At 43.9% G+C, this 21,555-nt stretch overlaps 1 long non-coding RNA gene across 1 annotated transcript; it reads right to left on the bottom strand.

Annotated features, from left to right (window-relative positions):
• Positions 1 to 201: 201 nt before the first annotated feature.
• On the bottom strand, positions 202 to 20,595 carry LOC114232316 (uncharacterized). The gene is made up of 4 exons (XR_008556698.1): positions 20,489 to 20,595; positions 15,725 to 15,836; positions 14,620 to 14,725; positions 202 to 925 (listed from the first exon to the last, which is right to left on the bottom strand). It is a non-coding gene; the product is annotated as an uncharacterized LOC114232316 (long non-coding RNA).
• Positions 20,596 to 21,555: the final 960 nt, after the last annotated feature.

Genomic DNA, 21,555 nt, shown 5'->3' with positions numbered 1-21,555 from the left:
GGAGGATAAGGTGGCCAAGACCAGAGTCAGAAGCTTCCATCAATAGAGGGAGATGGACCTGAACTTGGAAGGGCAAAAGGAGAGGGTTTTCTGATAATGGCATCTCCCTAACTTATATGTAAAGAGCTTTCTGCATCTTCTGTGCTTATAGAATAAACTTCCATTTCTCTAGAGTGGAATTCAGTATTTCTAACATGTGGCTTTATTGGTTAACATTTTATTTAGCTGCAAGCAGCAGAAAATCTGACGAACAGTGATTTTTACTCAAACACGGATTCTTTTGTCACATCCAAGGCATTTGGGGGAAAGCAGTCCTGGATGTCACAGTAGCCAGGTGATGTCAGGATCTTTCCGCCTTTCTCCTCTTCTATCCCACAAACACGTCCTCATCCTTGGTGGTTTCATGGTCCAGGATGGCTGCTATACATAAGTAATCATGTGTGTTCCTAAGTAGGAAGAAGGGGGAGAAGAGGAAGCCCAAGGTAAGCATGCCAGCACACCATGTCCACTTTATAAATGCTTTCCCATGACATCCACCAGGTTACATCTTCTTTACTCTCTTTGGCCGAAGTTGGTCATGCAAGGGAAGCTGGAAAGGCTGGTGTTTCCATTTTATAGCTCCAGAACATGAGAAAACAAGACCAAATGGGGCTGTGACTGGCTTTTGTATACACCATGCGCAGTGTTGACCTCAATATAGGTTCCCACTGCTTTTCCCAGGGCTTTTCCCCAATGGGCCAGCAAACCAAAGTCATCATTTCAAGAACACTTCAATCAGTTTTTCACAATGATCTTCTCCCTTCAAAGACAGTGGAAATTCTTCCATGACTTCCCTGATCCCCAATAAGAGACGTGAACTCTGCCTTCAGTCAGGCTCCCATGGTCCTTTCTCTGCTGAGCTGTTAGGGCACTTGGATGGCTCCACCTATAAAACGCAAACTCATCAAGTCAGGGACCACATCTTGATTTTGGTTCTACCAGCAGCATTTCACACAGCTCCTGGTGCATACAGACATCATGAAGGAAAGGGATTTTCTCCATGACTCAGTGCACATGGAGGTAGGAGAAGAAAGGCAGCCCAAATAATTTCACAACTATTAGGGGCAGATGACTGGCACATTGGGGATGCCATCAGCACCAGGAGATTGCTGAGTTCTGTTTTAGACTTGTTGAGTGTGAGCTGATCATTGAACCCACAAATAGAAATTAAAAGCATGTATCTAGTTTTAGGAGAAAAGTCAGGGTTTGAGTTCTAGGTTTGAAACTCCTTGGCAAAAAGAAAGGGCTCAGGATTCCATCCACAGTCAGGGAAGACCATGCGCAAAGAGGGAAAAGTGAGCTCCAGAGAACAAACATATGTCAAAAGCAGTGCCAGACAATGACATGGTTCTGATATCGTTGAAATTTTGCCAGACAGGAAGTATTGACTATCTGCTCTCCCAAGTGGTCATGTGTCCTCCTGAAGCACAAAGGAGGCCAGACTTTAGCAAGTATTTTCAGTCCTAACTTTATATTTCATGCTCTCTATGAATGGAGACAACAGATATGTACTGCTGGTGAAGCAGTAAATAAACAAATGTATTGATCTGATTTCCTTACATGGTAAGTGATAAAGCCCCAAATGAAATTGGCTTGAGTAAAGAGAACTTACTGGCTCATGGTAGAGCAAGGATGCTTTTGCTTCAGTCATGGCTGGATTCAGAGCCCAAGTAATGTCCTTAGGACCCTGTCTCTCTCTACTTCCTCTCATCTCTCTTCATTTCTGACTATCTCTTCATTTGGACTCATTGTCTCTTACTGCAGATGGCTTTCCCTATTCATCCAGGAAAGCTGCCAGAAAGCAACTCCACACTCCATCATCTTTACAGCTTATGACCTCAAGGCTAAGTGAGGGCTCTCTTCCCTTCCTAGGCACCTAAGTAGCAAACCTCAATGAAGAATCTGATTGGTCTTTCTTGGTTTCCTGCCTGTCCCCAAGCCAAGGAAGGAAACACTCGGATTGGCTGGGCTTAGGTCACATGCTCACTTCTCTGGAAAGTTAGGTGTCCTCATTAAAATCCAGTTCTGTTGGCAGAAGAAGAGGAGAAGGGGTCCAGACAGATGAAAACAACAGGAGTCATCTCTTATAAGGCCTGTTGCAAACAGGCTTTAATTATTTGCGGCCTGCTTCCTTGTTAGCGGATTCAGACACCGCAGCTTACTGATCATTCAACAGTGGAAACCCACTTGATTCGCTGTCCCTGTTGCCCACTTGCCTGTTTAGCTAATAAACAGCCTCGTCATATCCCTCTGGTCTTTCAGACATATTTCAGGAAGAAGAACTAAATGGAGTCTTAGGCCAGTCACTCTCGAGGCTATTTCCAGTAACTGGATTTATCCCTAGTTATTTTATAATTACATCTATTTGGACTCTACTTGGCTCTTCCTCATACCTTCCTGAACCGAGTCTTGGATTCCTACTCCTAATGCTATTTCTTCTGGGCTTGGATTATTACTTTATTCTCTCCTGGTATAACCCCCTCCCCAAGTTCCCATGACTAGGCTGCTACTCTTTCACTGAGTAGTAGAGCTATCTGCAGCTGGAAACTAAACTCTGCTCACTTGCCAAGCCTTCTTCCTATCGCCCTGGTTGGGATCCCCTGTGCTATCTCTGGAGGCTGGTTCACATGTTGAGTCCCACCTCACACTGGCCGATCTCCAATTATGACAGCTACTAACATCCCTAATAAAAACTTTCTGTCTCCGAGTATGGAATAGACTAACAAATCCCAGAGGGAAGGGGTGGAGGGAAGGGTTAGAAGAGATTAACCAAAGAACTTATATGCATAACCCATGGACACAGACAATAGTGTAGTGAAGGCCTGGAGACAAGGGGTGGAAAGTGGGGTAAAAGGGGTCAATGGTGATAAAAGGGGGACATCTGTAATACTTTCAACAATAAGGATAATTTTAAAAAACTTTGTCTCTAAATGTGCAGGATAACCAGGTCACATGGAACACCATATATGTTTATTGCATTATGAACATTTGATCTACCCAATGGAACCATGCAGGAGTGGAAAGAAAGCCCAACTCTCTTACTTCTTTATTACACTTTGTACCCAGGGCCTTGAAAGAGTTTGTACTGCCAGGTATCAAGGTATTGAGTCCCTCCTAAATGAGATCCCGCCCTTTCTGCCTGATCCCCTTTTTCTATAGAGTTTAAACCTTGTCACAGGATAGCTACCATATGGTTCTCTCCATTTCTCCCATATCTCTTTTAAGGCTCCTTTACTTAAAACTCCCTTTCCCTTCCTTCAGGAAAAGAGCAAAGCACTCATGCATATTGATGCACGTAAATAGACTCCATTAATTGGGCAAACATGCCTGGGCATGAACTCCAGCAGCAGAATAGGCCTGAGTTCGGGTGGAAATCTCTGCTACAAGAAGAGGCATGTTACTGGAAAACTGTTTCCCAGTCTGGGTCTACATACCAAAACATTCTCGGTATGTGTATACCGAGATACAGGTCACGCACCACTTCACATTCTCTCAACCCCACCTCCTGCTGCAGCCACTGCTGTGGCATTGAGTTCCATGTGGTCTTTGTCCAGGTTCCCATGGGTGTAATCTGATAGTCTGATAGTATTTATTGGGGCCCCCTTCACCTCTTTCATTCTGCTCCAGGTCTTCTCTTATGCAAGATGCAGTGTACTTAGGAAAAACTCTTTGGCACTAACACATTATAACCCAGAAGTAGTGCTATGGGACCACCTTGAAGACAGAAGCTAATGATACATAGGTCCCTCTTTTGTCTTTCAGGCAGGCTTTTTTAAAATAGGTTTTTACTGATTCTAGAGTGAGAGGAATGGAGAAGGATAGAGAGACAGGGACATCAATGACAGAGAAACATCGATCGGCTGCCTGCTGCACACCCTCTATTGGGGATTGAGCCGCAATTCAGGCATGTGTCCTGACCAGGAATTGAACTGGTGACCTCTTAATTTATGGGTCAAGGCTCAACCACTGAGCCATATGGGCCAGACTCAGGCAGGCATTTTTGAGACACAATTCCTAAGTCTCCTGAGAAGGTTCCAAGTGAGAAGGAACAAAAGTGGCAAACCAATAGCTCATCCTGTTGTGATTATGTAAAACACAAAGTTTATTCTTTTATAATTATTTATTTATTATTGCATTGTTTTCCATATGAGCTACTGTAAACCTACTTTTGCTCCCACCCTGTGTGTAAAATCATTAAAATGAACACTTAAAATTCATGTATCTTATGTAAGTTATGTCATAATTTTTTGAAACTTTTTTAAAACACCAGATAATTTATGGATGTATTAATACTCTCAGAAAGAAATGGATACATCATTGTTTTGGGACATAAATTTAAAATACAGATACTATGAGATGAACAGCTAGATTCTTACCTCTGTCAGAGCAGAAAGTCTTTCCTTTAACAAATTTGAATGAAAGTGACCTTATTGATATGTAAATATATATTTAAATATGACATATATAGAAATATTAAAACATATTCTATGTAATAACATAGTAAACATATTAATATATGTGTAGTCGATAAGAGTATTTTCAATTAAAACTTGTTAAGGGAAAGAGTTCCTTCTCTGACAGAAGTATATCATATATAATATAAAGTGTATTACATAAAATTATATATAATAACATATTAAATATACACAAAGAGATTACTTGTGTTGAATAAAGGAGATTGAATCTGAACTAATGAAAATACAAATAATTTTTTGGGATTAAAGCGAGACGATGATGTAGCCCCTCATGCCATTATTGATGTATATAAAGAGGTGATATGCAAATTAGCCAGGATGCCATAACATCATGACTGCTCAGGAGAAGGCTGCGCATGCAGGTGGGTGGGAGGGGACTGCATGCGTGGTAAGGCAAGCCACCGATGGCGCAGGTCTGCAGACAACCGGGCCTGCCAGCCGCTGTGGCAGTGAGCAGACCCACAGAGAACAGGGCCTGCCAGCCGCTGTGGCAGTGAGCAGACCCACAGAGAACAGGGCCTGCCAGCCGCGCACACCGGCAGTCCCGCCTCTGCACGTGAGCTGCAGAGGAAACACCTTTTCTGACCGCTCATTGGCTAAGCTCCCTGTACGTCACTCTCAGTGTTCTTGGTAACTTGGGTAATAAGAATCCAAGAAGGTGATCTAGGATTTTTCCACCTCACTCCTGGAGGAAAAAACTGAAGGTCCGCTGCTGGAGGGGCTAAGAAATGTCATATCCTGCCCTAGCCAGTTTGGCTCAGTGGATAGAGCCTCGGCTTGCCGACCGCAGGGTCCGGGTTCGATTCTGGTCAAGGGCACATGCCTAGGTTGCAGGCTCCTTCCTGACTGGGGCCCAGGTCAGGGCTTATGCAGGAGGCAACCAATCAAAGTGTCCCTCTCACATTGATGTTTCTCTCTGTCTTTCCCTCTCTCTTCCATGCTCTCTAAAAATAAATGGAAAAATATCCTCAGGTGAGGAAAGGAAGGAAGGAAGGAAGGAAGGAAGGAAGGAAGGAAGGAAGGAAGGAAGGAAGGAAGGAAGGAAGGAAGGAAGGAAGGAAGAGAGGTCATATCCTATGAAAGAGACATCTTGAAAATACCTAAAGAGAGTTGTCATTTTTTTGTGGTGAGGGACTGGAATCCGTGTTGATGAAAACACCTTGGCGGTTGTGGAAGCCAGCAATGGAGGCAGCAGTGGAGTTATGGGGGTGGCGCCTTCCCCTGATCAGCCCGGTCGCCTCCTAAGCCATCAGTAGGACATCCCCTGAGGGCTCCCGGATTGGAGAGGGTGCAGGCTGGGCTGAGGTACCCCACTCCCGTGCATGAATTTCATGCACCTGGCCTCTAGTTTTATTATAACTATATCTCAACCAGTAGTAGACATCCATGGGAGCTCTGAGCATCTAAAAGGCAAACATTGCATTCTTGGAACACAGTTCAAATATCAATGAAATTACACATAAGCATAGATACACCCACTGGATGCTAGAGAGGTAGAGCCATAGGTAACAGGCTGGAGGGTGACAGCCAGGGCAGGAGCTGAGGAGGTAGAGGAAGTCTACCCAGGCCCAGGTCTTCCAGGTCACTGAACTATGTGGTCAGGAGCTTCACAGCGACTCCAAAGATACAACATGTGCCACCAGCCTTTGGCGCCTACCACACAGGGGCACCAACATGCCAGACAGAGTGTTAGTCCAAGACACAGCACCCACAGTGGTGAGAGAACCACAGAGAACCTCTGCCTCCTGCCCCCACCCGAGAGAAGCCAGAGCCTGGGAGAGGGTGAAGGGAGGAGAGCTGTGAACCAGAATAAGTTTCAAACTGCATGAACCTAGCTTTTAAAAGCTGCAAATTTCTACACTCTGCCCTAGATGTTGCTGAGGGATGTTAAAGGGGATTACACAGCACCAAGGAAAGTACTGATTTGAAAGAAAAAAAAAGAACCCATTACCTGTTTGTGCCCCAATATGTTGAGATCCCTCAATTAATGACTTAATAAGAGATCAGTGATGATAGATGATAGATACATAGAGACAGAGGCAGGAATACAAACATACCAAAGACTCAAATAATTTTAGAGTAAGCTAAGAATAACTGTATTCACTGGGTAGATTTCTACTATGCCCTGTGTTGAACTAGTCGCATTACCCATTAATCCATTTCATCCTCACAACAAATATCACATTATCCCCATTTCTCAGGTAAGGAAATAGACGAAAGACTCCTGACTTTCTTTACTCCTGTGATGGAGGAAGGCACTGCTTGCCTTTTTCTTGCTGATGGACCCGTGCAGAAACTTACAAAATGGAATGGGAGTTTTCTCCTCCTCCCCCTCACCCTTTAAGCAGTTTATGTAACTACCCTGAGCTCCTACAGTAGATGAGTGGCTAGTAAGTGGCTGTCTACCTCTTAACCTCCTCTTACTGCTTATCCCAAACTCAGGGTCATTAAGTCAAACTACTACCTCATTTTAAAAATATTTAAACTTAGTCCCAGAGCAATTAAAGAATTTGTCCAGAGTTGTTATTAATTAGCAGCAGAGAAAATATTTCTAATATTAAAAGGTTTTCTAGTTTTCACTACAGGGCTTATAATAAGGCTTTTTAACAAAACATTACCAATGTTTTATACACACTCGTTTTGAACAGCAATTGTTATGGTCTTAAGAGATCACAGTACAAGGCAGGTGGCTGGCTCTGGTTGTGCTCTGTTGAGAGTAGGGAATGGAGGGGCCATGTAAAATTCTAACCTACTTGTGAAGTTCAAAGGCATTTTTATCCTTTATGCTGTCAGCACTATAATACTAGGTGCATTTCCAGCACCTAGCACAGTGCCTGGCACATAGTAGGTGCTCAATAAATGTTTGCTGAATGGATAGTCAATATAAACATAACCAGTGGACCCTGGACAAAATATAAACCAATGAACCCTGGCCAAAAGAAATAAGTTCCTCTCCTTTAACATTGTGTAAATAATACAAATTCACTTTGGATATTTTTTTTCCCCAGCTCATATCAGTCCAATTTTTATTTGCATCTGTAACATAGATGCATACAAATGAACTTATCTGTCATCGCTTCTGAGCTAACCATCATAACATCACGACCTGTCAGCAGACATCAAGGCCAGATTTTCTACGTTTTCCTCTCTCCATTTGTGTATTACTTGTGTTGCTTGTTCCTTTTTAACATTATTAAAGAAAGACTCCTGACTTTCTTTACTCCTGTGATGGAGGAAGGCACTGCTTGCCTTTTTCTTGCTGATGGACCCGTGCAGAAACTTACAAAATGGAATGGGAGTTTTCTCCTCCTCCCCCTCACCCTCCCTCTTCTGTTAAATTCTAACTTACCTCCCCTCCCCACATGGCAAGTCTAGTTGCCTGCCCCAGGCAGCCCTGCTAGTCAGGCCAGGCTTGATCTTGTTCTCTGAATGTCTGAAGCAAGGAGGCTGAAAAGGAAATACTTCTCTCATTCCAAAGTTGCTTCGTCCTCACAGGGAAAAATTCTTTCAGAGAAAGGTGAACGCAGCCAATCTGAGAAATCTTAGTTGATTATTTACTATTACTTAACCTTCGAAAGATTCCACTGCAAAAGGAAGGGCAAGTATTTATGTAGTTCACAGCCCAGGGAACTTTTTTTTTCCCCCTCTGCATAACTAGCAAACTAAGCTAGTTCGCTTGGGCTGATGTGTAAAGAGGCTAGTTCTATGACTCCCTCCATTTCCCAGAATGCCTCACAGTGGACATGCAAAGCAGCTGATTTGCTAACAGGGCTGAGGAGTTTGATTTCCATGATTACTGAATTATGGCTGGAGCTTTGCAAATCAGCTTTACCAGTTCTCATAACTATCCTTAGCTAATCTTTACAGCATAAAGGGAATTGGTCAATATAAAGATGAATGAAGACTTAAACAATATGAAAGGAAACTTTCATAAAGCAGAACATCAAAACTCAAACATGATTTTTACTGTTTTAAAATGTGGTTCTGGAGTTTTGGAGCATCATTTCATGGGACTTGAGTTTTCAGGCCAAATCTTTGTGCAGAGATACGAACTATTCTGCTTCAGAAATGTTATTATTAACTACCTGAAGCAATTACTCAAAATGCCTAAATGCTATTTGCAAAATAGTTAGGCAATAATGCTGCGTAGAAACTCATGCTATGGGCTGTCATTTCAAAGGCTATAGGTAACACCATCCATTCTTCTTGGGGGTTCTTCAAAAATATAGTAAGTAAAAAAGTGGTTTATGTTATATAAGAGGCAAAGGTAAAGATGGTAAACAGACTTCACATAAAAAATAACAGTGCACTTTTTACTATGGCTACATCAAATAGGAATAGTAATTGAATACAATTAACAGAGCTACTATTAGTGGCCAAAGCAAATCAGTGGTTTATTCTCACACATAAAGTCAGAAGGTATGTGGTTATTAGGGATCCAAGTATTCTGTCCTCTTCTGCCATCCTAACCTCATGATCCAAAATGGTTGCTGAAATCCCAGCTATTCCATCAATGTCCCAGGAAGGAAGAGGAAAGGGGAGGGGCGGGGGCAGGGAGCAAAAGGAGTATCCTATCTTGTTTCCCAGAAGCTCCACCCATAGGGTTGCCAGATTTGGAAATAAAAATGATAATATATTACATGGGACATACTTATATTAAAAATGATGAGTTGTTTATCTGAAAGTAAAAATTAACTGGGCAGACCATATTTTATCTGGCAATATTACCCATCCAATAACATCTCCTAAGGTCTCACTGGCCAACCCTACTGTAAGGGAGGCTGGAAAATGCAGTCTTTAGCCACTGAGGAAGCCACTGGTTTAGAAAACTGGCCTGGGAAAGCTTGAAGGCCCCTCATAACTCAGTGGTCTGTGGCCTGATCAACCTCAGTAAAGCACGGTTTACACCGTGCTGCATTCTAAAATAAAGACAGGGAACAACGGGAGAAAACAGGCCCGGATTTAAATTCCCTCCATGTTTCCCTGAAAAATTCAGTTTGGGAGGTTCCTTTTGCCTGATTATGACTGCTTACAGTTCTTCCCGCTATAAACCATGCATCCATGCTTTTTCCCGAGCTCTTACCTGGATGAACTATAAGATTCAGTCTTTATTTCTAAACTAGAGGCCCGTTGCATGATATTCGTGCAAGAATAGGCCTTCCTTCCCCTGGCTTCACTCCCAGCCGCCCAGGAGCTGGCAAGTCCCTGCTCCCCAGCCACCTGGGAGCCAGCAAGTCCCCGCTCCCGGGCCGCCCGGAGCCAGCAAGTCCTCGCTTCTGTCTGGAGCACCACTCCAGTAGCTCCCTCCGCCGCCCCCTTCCCCTCATAGCAGGCTTCACACTGCTCTGAGCCTGCATATGCAAATTAACCTCCATCTTTGTTTGGTTAATTTGCATACCCACTCTGATTGGCTGTGGGCATAGCAGAGTGATGGTTAATTTGCATGTTTCTCTTTTATTAGGTAAGATGACACTTAAGCACATCTGGCCTAGCCAACGGCCTCTTTCCTGGGAACTATGTGGTCAGCAAGCTTTCAAAGTAGGGATACAATCAGTTTTCTAGGACTAAACCGAACCTTAATAAATCCATTTCTTCTCTTTTTTTAAAGATTTGAGTTTTTTTAATAGGTTTTGTTTTGTTTTGAGAGAGAGAGAGAGAGAGAAATATCAATGTGAGAGAGATACATCAATCAGCTGCCTCCTGCACGCTCCCCCACTGGGGATGGAGCCTGCAACCCAGGCATGTGCCCTGACTGGGAATCAAACCGGTGACCTTTTGGTGCGTGGAACAGCACTCAACCAACTGAGCCACACCAGCCAGAACAGTAACTCCATTTCTATGGTTCCACACCTTTCCTGGATGGTTCCTGGGCAAACATCTCTGTTCAGGTGCTGATGACAGTAAACACCTTACACACATTTGGCCTGGGGTTTAGCCACATTCAATTCTGGGTTAGTCATATGCTCTCTCGCTATTTATACTGCTCTGGATCAGCTACTTGATACTTAATAAAATTTGCCTCCAAGCTGTCCTGCAGGGAAAATGACCTGTCCGGGGGAGAATGCTGTTCCAACTTTCTGACCTCTGGTGATTACCTAACAGTCCTCTGAAAAGGTTGCGGGCCGCAGTGTGTGAACATCCTGCCACCTCCTGGCACCCCCTCACCCCGCCCCGCTTTCGGGGGGCCTTTCCAGCCAGCCCCTCCCACGTGGCAGCAACCGCAGATGGCAAGGGCGATGTGGCAACTCGGCCTCTGCTCAAGGTCAGAGCACACAGGTTTCGTCAGTGATGATTTTACCAACCTTTGGTTATTTCAGAAAGCAAGGAGAGAACATAATAGCGGCAAGAAAGAAATCTATGGGATGGAAATAATGAGCCATTTATAACCCAAAATGAGATTGCCAGGAAAAACAAACACCCAAAAAAAGTACATTTTATCAGAGTCCCGCGCTGCCCAAGGCTAGTGGGGTACAAGGTACTGAGTGTTCAGCTTCCTGGGCCAAGAGCTACAGTCAGTCATGCCCCCTGTGCCGCTGCTCTCCTGTCAGCCGGATCAGCAGCCGTCACCACCTGGCGGGAGAGCTTTAGCGTTTCTAAGTGTGTGCTGGTGGCTGTTTCACATTTTGATAAGGATGTGGAGTCATGTTGCAACACTTAGCGAGTGCTTCTGCGTAAGAGTTGCGCAACTCGGGGCTCTGTGCATCAGCGGGGCGCTGCTAACACCCAGCTTATGTAATGCATGCGCAGCCCCTCCAGGTCTCTCCGCACAGCTTTTGGAAGTATTTTCTGGCCTCAAACCCGAACTCGGCCCTGGATTCCGGCAGTTGTTTGCCCCAAAGCTGCGTGGAATGGCTCAGCTGTCAGCACCTGCCGCCTCCCCTCCGACGTGGAGAAAATCGCATGGGCTGGTCCCCATCTACAGCCGCACAAAGGGGGCTGGCTGTGGTGCCTGGATGGCCTGGGCCACCCTGAGGCACCCTGGAGGGAGGGAGAATGAGGACTTGTCATCTAAGGAAGACTAGACCTGAAGATTGAACTGGGGCTGCTACAAGAGGTGACAGCAGCGAAAAGGCTTTCCCCAAAGCAAGGTGTCCTAGTTTCATCGGGAGCGCTGTTAAATGGCTTGCTCGCAGCTCTTTTGTTGATTGGAAATGGGAAGCAGTGCTCTCTCCTCCGGCTTACCTGGAGTGCACTTACGAAGTAGGTCGAGTGTTTGCTTGGTGCCCTCTCACCTCCAATCACTGTACTCACGCTGCTTGGCTTCTGTTTCCATCCAGGCTTCCATTCACTCAACAAAGCTTTTGAGCACCTGCTCTGTGCCCCGTGCAGTGCCAAGCTCCGGACACAAACAGGGCTTTCACAACACCGTGTGCCCCCCGCGGCTCACTGGGCCGGCCCTGCATGGGCCTTCTCCCATGCCACTCTTGGCCCACCATGTCAGAAATTACCCCTCCCTTCATTCACCTCCCATGACTCTCTCCCCCTCCTCCCTTTAGGGCTGGGATATTGCTTTATCGTCCTCATTGTAATCTAAAAAGTTTTTCTCCTGAAAGTGTTGTTTTTGATAATCACTAATTTCTCTCAGGAGTTTCTGCACATTGAAAGGTGATGGTTTAAAGAAACTATGTCTTCCACGAAATAGACAAAGGGCTAATTGGAGAACTGGAAACAGGAGGGCACAGGGTAATACATACATTGTCGGAGCAGACTGTTTCCAGTTCCACTAGGGAGACAGGTTGCCTCTTTCACCTCTTCACTTATTACTGGTGAGCTGTGTGCATGGCGGTTAAGGGAACACATTCTGCAACTGAACTGCCTGGGTTCAAATCCCAGCTCTGCAAGTTATAATCTTAGGGAAGCTATTTGATCTTTGTTAATTTCCTCATGAAAAGAGGAATGCTGGAAATAGCTAAGTACATCTCACAGAGTGGCTTGGGGATTAACATAAGTTAGAATGTATGAAATTTTTGCAATGCTGGCATGCATAGTAAGTACTCTATAAATATTAACTTTGATTTTTCATGAGGCCCACTTCATCCTTTCTACTTTGCTTTCAGATTCTCGCGTGAGTCGTTGCACACAAAGAGAGGACTTTTTATTCAGGGCTGCAGTTTCCTCATCTGCAAAATAGGAAGTGGTTACTGAGGATATGGGCCAGAGGGCCAGTCAGGTGGCTAGGTTCTTTTCTATGTTCTCTACTGGCTTCAGAGCGTGGACAACTCACTTAAGCTCTCTGCATCCCAGAGACTGGACTTGACCTGCATTTTCCAAACTCAGATCATTCAAATAACACTTGCAGAGTCATCACCACATGCCTGGACCACATCTCTGTACCTGGCCACTTGATATATTTCATTAGATAATCGTTACATCAGTCTCACTTTCCTATGTAACTTTGCAGTAAGATGAAACATCCACATATTCAAGGATTTGATCCAGTAGTTATAAATTTTTCTAACATATATTAAAATAAACACCTAATAAAATTTTAAAATATTTGTGTAACACCCAAATATAACACTTTGCATGCCACCAATGATGCATACACACCATTTTAGGAAACTCTAAATTAAATGTTCAACAAATGATCCACTATGGATCCAGCCAGCTCTAAAATACTCTTGGCTACTGTTATAATACTTCCATGAGGTTATTTCACTTTGTGTTTGTTTATATCATTTGCCTCCTTGGGGCACAGACTATGGCTTATACCTCTTTAAGCACCAAGCCCCTAGAAGAGTGCTTGGTAAATATTTCGTTTTAAATTATAAACACATGCATACATACAAACAAATATATCTGTCACCTCCTAACCAGAAGGCTAGCAAAAATGCTCGTTTCTTTTTCTCCACATCAGATCACTGCATTCTCTGGGTGGTTGCTCGCTACATGAAGTGAAGCGTGTGGAGTCCAGGCTCTGGGAGGAAAGGTTAGCTTCCCGGGCTGCCGTCCCTCTTCCTGTGCTCTTTGTCAGTGGGGCTGTTGGTCCCTGTGAGAAGTGAGCCTACTTCCTACGGAGTTTATAGCCCCAGCTGTTTTTGGGCCAGAATAATTGTTATCGTCAACATCAGCCCTGAACGAGTTCATTCCCAGGTCTAGAAACATCTGATCTAAGATAGAAATTGCATTTCTAAAGGTTATCATTGAAGAGGTCTCAAGAAATTATCTGGTGGTTTACTGAAAGTCCATTAGCAAAAATTGAATGCACACCCACAGTATCACGGGTTCAGAGCTTGAGCAATTCTTCCATCAAACAACATTTATTAAGCACCTTCTTAAGCACCTTCTGTGTCAGTAACCTTGGGAGATGCGACCTCTGAATAAGACTGTCAGACTGTGAAGGGACAATGAACTGTGAGTGCCTTGAAGGTAAGGAATACGTCTTACTCATCTTGGCACCCCCTATGGCTTAGCAAAGCATACACACGTGGTAGTCATACAGGACATATTTGTTCCCTAGCTGAGCAAACGAATGAATGAAGACAGAAGTCTGGCATGTAAAGAGCTTACAGTCAGTTTGAGAAGAGAGAAGACTTAGACAAATGAAGCTTTAATTAACAATAAGCCTAACATTACGAGAGATAACACAGGCTATTGAAGGTTAAATGAAGGGTGTGCTGTCATATACTAGTACTCTCTCTCAAAACCCGCAAGCTGAGTCAGGGGCAGGTCTCACGGTCTGTGGGCCCCTCTTCTATTCATTTGCCACCCAAAGCCAAGCTGTCATGTGACTGATTTCTAGAGGCCACTGAGTTTGTCAGCCCCTGGGAACGAGCAGGGTGTTATTTAATGTAAATAAGTCACTTGGTGTTTATGCTCCCAAACATTCTTCAGTCATCCACAGGCAAAGAGAGAAATGGCAACGATGACTCTTTAAGAACGATGAAATTAGAATATGCGAGAAGGTGGAAAGCTCTCACTAAGGGTTTTGCAGGCCGTAAGTCAGGGTGACCCTTCGTGAAAGGCCATGACATCCTGGGGGAGACGCTGGGCCTTCTCTGGAGCTCTCTAGGATTCCAAACTGTCAGCATAAAAATAGCATCCCAAGTCAATGTCCTCTATTATTTATTAGTTACTGAAATGCTCTTCCCAAATACACACTTACCTGAAAGATTCCTTCTTCTGCATGGTTTCAAACCATTTTTAGGGCATGAATCAGGCCGTATATTTCCGTCTATTTCACTGGCACTGCTACCACCAGAAGCAAAACCCTAATTAAGTGGAAAGAGTGACATTTCCATTAAAATTCGTCTTGAAAAATGATTTATAGCCAATAAATATTTCAAGCAGTGCAAAACAGTATGGAGTAGAAAGTAGACTGCTCTCGACTCTGGAACCCAGTCTCCCAGGCTGTTCCACAGAGGCATCCAGCATTGTGTTTCTTAGGAATCCTTCTAGAAATATTCTGCATATACACAAGCATACATGCATATGTGACCCCCTTTCCTATGCATGTCTTCTGTTCCTTAGTAAAACTTAACAAGATAGTGTGGGGTTTATCATAAATCCATACAGTTAGATTTACCACTTTCATTTCGTTTCAATGTATTTCATTGTATGGATGCCCCAAAATTTGCGCATCCCTCTCCTCACAGACATATAGTGGTTTCTAACCTTTGGTTCCCATAAACATATTTTTTTCACGTATGTATGAATAGAACTATGAATCAGTGCAGCGTCAAAGGACAGGTGAATTTTAATTCTGATAGACATTGCCAAGTGGTAGCACTTAACTTTTGATGAGAATTGCCAAATGTAAGGTATTTGTTCATGCCAGAAACAAGAGTGAAGACAGTATTTTATTTTAAGCCTCAGTCAGAGAAGCAGCACATTTACTTATGAAACTTATTTACCAATCTCTCTCTCTCTCTCTCTCTCTCTCTCTCTCTCTCTCTCTCTCTCTCTCACACACACACACACACACACACACACACACACACTATTATAAATCCATTCAAAATACACTGACAACAGCTTACTGAGTGAGGAACTTGCCAGAAGTTCCTTACCGCCAAATTGCGTGAGTGTTGCAATGGGGTTAGCTCACGAATGCCACACTTTCTCCGCTGCGGCCTTGCCGTGTTTGCTACCCTTTGTGGCCCTAGTCATTTAGCAACACTGCCTTATTTTTCTGCTGTAGCCAAAGGTCAGTTTATGACCTTCCTCCCTCCCTTCCTCCTCAGAAACACAGGCACATCATTTCTTCTCACCGTGGTTTCCTCACAAAAGGAGTCCATCCGTCTGAAAGGTCAGGCCAGGTCGGCTGCGGCTGCGCCGGTGGGAAGGCCGGGCACCGTGGGACTGGACTTGATTTTCTATTACCTGTCGGGGTGAGTTAATGAACGACAGCCTTGCACCCTCTGTTCAGCTGCCACTTCCCACCCTGGCTTCTTATCTTTTCTTTAAAAAAGTGAAGAGACCCAAAACATTCTCCAGTGTTTACCCAACACACACAATCCCCAGCTGGGGCTCCTTCTATTTGCTCCTGTAACGTGAGAAACCTTGTGAGGTTTTGTGTTTGTTTTGTAACCAACTGTAACCATTTTCTTTTCTCTGCCTCTGACCACAAACACAGAACCTTCCTGGCAACCCCTGAAAATGTACACCTGAACAAGTTGGAACGAATGAAGCCATCTTGGTTCTACGGGTGACAACCAATTTAATAAGTTTCTGCTTATATTTAGAATGAACTGTAAATGGAAGAAAATGGCTTGGGCCCTACTTCAAATACTTTTGCTTCCCGGAATCTAGGAAATGACTTTGTAATATGAGTAACCAAGAAACTTCAATTTTACATTACCTCAGGATCACTCTCAAAGAGCCAGAGATTGTGGATGAAAAAAAAAAAAAAAAGATTTATACTCTGCAAGGAAGCGATTTCAATATCCTCGGGCTGTGAACTGTTTAAGCTTATGAGTCTAGCTAGCCCTGCTCTGTCAGAAAGCAACGGGGCAAAACAGACCTTCTGTATACAAGTAAAAAAAGTAAGAAACCCACTGAGTTATGTTGACACTTTGTTGGTAAAGTTCCTATTCACATGAGCTGGTCACCTGCCCGTGCCAGAGTTTGGAAGTTGATACTGCAACTCTTTGTCTTGCCACACAGAGTCACCAAAAAGCAGGGCCCAGAGGACTTAGAAAAGGGATGAGGATGGACAATGCGGGGGGGGGGGGGTGAGGGGGTGATGCACGCGGGTGGAGGGCACCATGCTATTCAACTAATTGACCAAATCCTTTCTCACAATGGACAGGTTTCAAAATCAATAAAGACAAGTCCCACTTTTGGGCACTTACACCAAAGACATGAATATATCTTTAACAATGAAGTTCTTGATCGATTTCTATTTCCTTTTATTTAACAGGAAATATGCCAGACTTTCTACTAGGTGTTATACAAAGACAGAAAAAGTCATCAACTCTGCCTCATACTGTGCCCTCATTAAATATTGTTGAACAAATCAATCAGTGAATGCATGAATAAAGGAATAAACTTAAAATCAAGTTAAGGGAGAAAACACGGGCAAGCAGGTAGAATGTACAGAATACAGTGGTGAGAGTCACCCATCTACCCAGAGTAGTAGGGAAAGGCCTTGAGGCAATAATTGAATAGTTAATGGCCAGACAAATGGTGGAGGAAGAGGTCCTTAATGTAGGCAAGTGAAAACACAACAAGGCATGAGTAAAGGCCTTGAGCAAAAATCATAGTCCTGGTCCAAATCTAGCCTACCACCTGTTTTGTAAATAAAGTTTTATTTTAACACAGCCATGCCCATTCACTTCCATTCTGTCTATGTTTACTTTCATGCTACAACAACATCACTCAGTAGTTGTAACAGAGACCACAATTTCTATATATTCAGGGACCTGTAGAAAAGTCCCAATTGCTGGAAGGTGGTCCTAAAAGGGGCTCGGTGAGAGATGAGACAGAAAGGTGAGCAGGAACCAAGTCCTAAAGGTTCTTCTATACCATGGGTAAGAAGAGCAGTTCTGCGTTTAGAAAATGTCTCTCAGGTATCAGGTTAGATGGGAGAGATGCAAGATTGCAGCAGGAGACCAGTGCTCCAATCCCTACTTCTCTGACAAAATCCTTGATTCAACAATCATCAGAGAGTTTAATGTTTGTCATTATGCATCTTGCTATCTGCTTGGGAAACAGAACCTGGCACACAGAGACACTCAATCAATGTTTATTGAGTAAAAGAGAATTAAGGAAGAAATAAAGACAATATTTTAATAGCATCATTATTCAAAGGTTTCCTGAATAGGCTACCTCTGCTATGAAATAACAAGACAAGCTCGCCACTGCTCTCCAGTTTCCACACTAATACACAGTGAGGCCAGATGTGAGGAGGTTAATAGTGAAACAGCCAGAGAAAATTCCTTCCCTTCATGTCAGTGCCAACATCGTCAATTACCACCCACTGGCCAAACCTGTGTTTATTCCATGCCCTGTGGCCTAATGGGAAGGAACGGGACAATAAGCAGCTCTGCAATAACTGTCATAAAAATAAGAATATCACTTGGCTCCACCGGCATCTTTCATTGGAAGATCTTGAATCATTTTTTAATTTTATGTAGGTATTATCTCCATTTTATTTCCACTTAAGGAAAAGCCAAACAAGAGAGAGGGGTTGTGACTTGCCCAAGGTCACTGTGCAAACCAGAAAAGCAGTTTTTCAAAGGGGAGAAAGACCTCAAACTATGTGAAATCCAGTTTCCTTTCCAGCCTAAGATGGGCCAGGTCCATGACTCACTAAGGAACACAGCATTATCTGAGCTTAGTGTCTCTCAAAAATGAGTCATGCTAGAGGAAACTAGGGCTCAAGGATCTGTGTCAGGAGCATGTTTTTAGTAGTCACACATTGTCCCCGCCTGTAGGATTTCAACACCTCTCACCAAACTCCATCGTGGGTGAAGAAGGGCCCCTTGGAAGGTCCAGGTTATGGAAGTGGATGGATCTGGCACTGGGTGTCTCTCCTTTCTGCCACTACCTGTCCAGGCCTCCCCATTCCTTTATTCATCAGAAGCCTATGCCCGGAGTGTCTGCAGGTTCCAATTGGTCTATAATGATTCACCCAGTGTAATTACTAATAAATCTCCCTTTTACTCTAAAAAAAAAAATGCCCCAGAAACTGTATGGTCGCTCTAGGTCTGACAAATCAAGAGACTTCTACACGCAATGTGAAGGACTTCCTCTAATTCTGATACTTCTGTCTCAGCCACTTCCATTTCCTAGATCCAGAGTCTTGAACTCACAATAGACCTAAATGTCCAATCAGTTCAGTGATCTCCTCTTATTAGTAATCTAATCTCTACACATATGTTTCTGGGACAAGTTTGCTACACAGCCCATAAAACAGTTAATTATTAATTGTCGGAAATCACTTTCTTACTGTATGCCACAATCTGCCTTTCCACATATTTTGTATGTTGATCTTCACTCTATTCTCAAGAAGCTCACAAATCAATCCTCCTTTCTGTTCCATAAGAGAGCCCCCAAAAGTTCTCTGTTCGCCATCCCAAACATCCCAAGCACCAAGTACAAGTTCCAGCAGAGCTCCCAGGTATGTGGCTTCAGAGCCAGACATACCTAGATTCAGGTCAGACTCTGTTGCTCACTAACTAGGTGACCTTGGGCAAACACTTAACATCTCTAAGTTCACTTTCCTTATCTATAAAGTTTGAACAAATATTAACTACGTGAGCTAGGCACTGCTAGTTACCTAGCCAATATCCATTCCTCCTTTCTTCCTTCCTAATCATGGGGCTCACTTAAACACTCTTGGATTGCCAGACTCCCTTGCAGCTTGATGTGGGCATGCAACACAGTTCTGGACAATGAGGTGCAATTGGAGGTTAGAGTTTCTGAGAAAGCTTATTAGAGGGGGCATATTCAGCTTGCATTCACATGTTTAGTTTTTGCCACTTAGACTTTGCCCTTATGCCTTTCTGACTAAAAACCAATTGTGACGCATGAAGTAGACCAAACATGTTGCAAACATAAGGAAGAAAGCCCAAGAGAAGGAGCCTGGGTTCTTGATGGTATCATGGGGCCCCTATACTTTTAAAGTACTTGCTACTATACTTCTTATTCTGTAAGAAAAATAAAATCCTCATTTGGTTAAGCCATTGAAGTAGGACTTTTTGCTATTTGCTGTCAGATAAATACTAAATAACACATACCTCAGTGGGTTGTTGTACATATAAAATGAACTTACTACATTGCCCAGCACGTAGCAAATACTGAGTGAGTGGTTTATGATTATCATTATCATGATTATAATTATCAGTCATTGCCTTGAGCCTTAGAGACAGGGGTCAGAACATGTAGCTCTGGCAACCCTGTTGACCTCCAAATAGCACTAATTTAAAAACCCTGTGATCACTCAAGCACAAAGTCAGCTGCAAATGTTTCAACAAGAGACATCTCTGTTAACAGCTAAAGAAGCCAGCTCTTCAAAGTACCTGTCAGATCCCAGAAGCTCAGAGCAATGAAATTCCACCTGGGGACAAGCTCCTTCTGTCACTTGGGCCCTGCCTGCTTTCCTCCTGGGCAGGGAATCCATCCGTATTTGTGCAGTGTGTCTCCTGGAAGTTCAGACTTCTCCGAATGACAAGCAAAACACAGCACTTTAAGGATGACGTTATTTCACAGAAACATAGTTTCTGCTGAGAAATCAAAGCCACACCTAAAACCAGTTGACCACAGGGACACATGTCCAGATGCTGCACTGGGGAATGTAATTCATTTTCTATAACCTAACTCATCTGCCTACCAAGATCAGACATGGATGGGACTAGCCATACATTCTTAGCAAGAGTCCACCAAGCCGTAGATTCACCCAGCCCCACCCACCCCCAGTCCAAGTCCTCAGATATAGAGAATGGTGCAGTGAAAAAAAACAACAACAAAACAACCACCTGTGGGTCTCAGAGTCAAACAGACCTAGGGTTCGAATCCAGTGAATCACTTACAGTCTGGGTGACTTTGGGCAATTCTCCCTCTCTGAGCTGCGGGTTTCACATTGTAAAGTGGAAATGCTCATTTCACAGGGTTGTAGGGAATCAAGGGACACAGTGTGTGCAACAGTGCCTGGCACGGAGTTCCCATTGGTTTCCTTTCCTTCCCAATCAGCAGGATGGTCCTGGATGATTTGCTTTATCCTCCCCAAGCCTGAGGATTGGACCCAGCTCAGGTCATTGCCACTGAGTGCAACTCTCTGCCTTCTGCCCCGTGCGTCATCATCTAAGTTTTCGGGCCACACTGGAGGAGCCAAAGCCTTCCCCGAAGCTGAGGTCATAAAGCAGGAAAAGACAAAGCTCTGCTTTCAGAGAGCAGGTTTTCAGGGAGCACAGCCATCTCTCTGTGACCAACTTGTCCCCGGGTATGGGCGTCCCGAGGAAACCCAGCAGGAAATGACTGGCCCATTTGGCCCTGCCACCCACCCCCGCCACATGTCACACCTGGACAAAGAGCTAAGGAGGCCGGAGCTGCTTCATCCAGTCTCTCTGTCCTCTGGACACAGCGCCCTCATGCCCCACAGCCTCGAGCAGGATGGAATATAATAGTCACAAGTCCCACACCTCAAACCATGAAGCATATTCTTCTTGCTACGTCACCTGGCAGGTGTCCTTGGCAGCTGGTTCCACAGCTACGTGGTGCATGCAGCATTTGGCTCACCTCCATACCATGGAGCTGCCTTTTACCCACTGGCTTATCGGGGACATTTATAAAGCAGGGTGGTGGATACTGAGACTGTCTAGATAGTTGCACATATATTTCTCTGTAAATCCACAAGCCAGCAACAGAAAAACATGCACAAACCGGAAATTCAGGGTCCATATATCAATGCTCAGCACAAAATGTGTTTTCTTAGAGGATAAGAACAGATGAACCAGCAATAGCAAACAGGACGCATTAACTGTATGCCAGGCTCTGCGCACAGTTCACTTTCTATTATTATTATCTCCATTTTAAGAATGGGAAACCTCAGGCTTCTTGGTGTATTCTAGATATTAATCTCTTGTAACTCTTAGATATT

This window comes from Eptesicus fuscus, chromosome 7 (assembly GCF_027574615.1).
Source record: "Eptesicus fuscus isolate TK198812 chromosome 7, DD_ASM_mEF_20220401, whole genome shotgun sequence".
NCBI lineage: Eukaryota > Metazoa > Chordata > Mammalia > Chiroptera > Vespertilionidae > Eptesicus > Eptesicus fuscus.
This window is presented reverse-complemented; position numbering and strand designations above follow the sequence as displayed.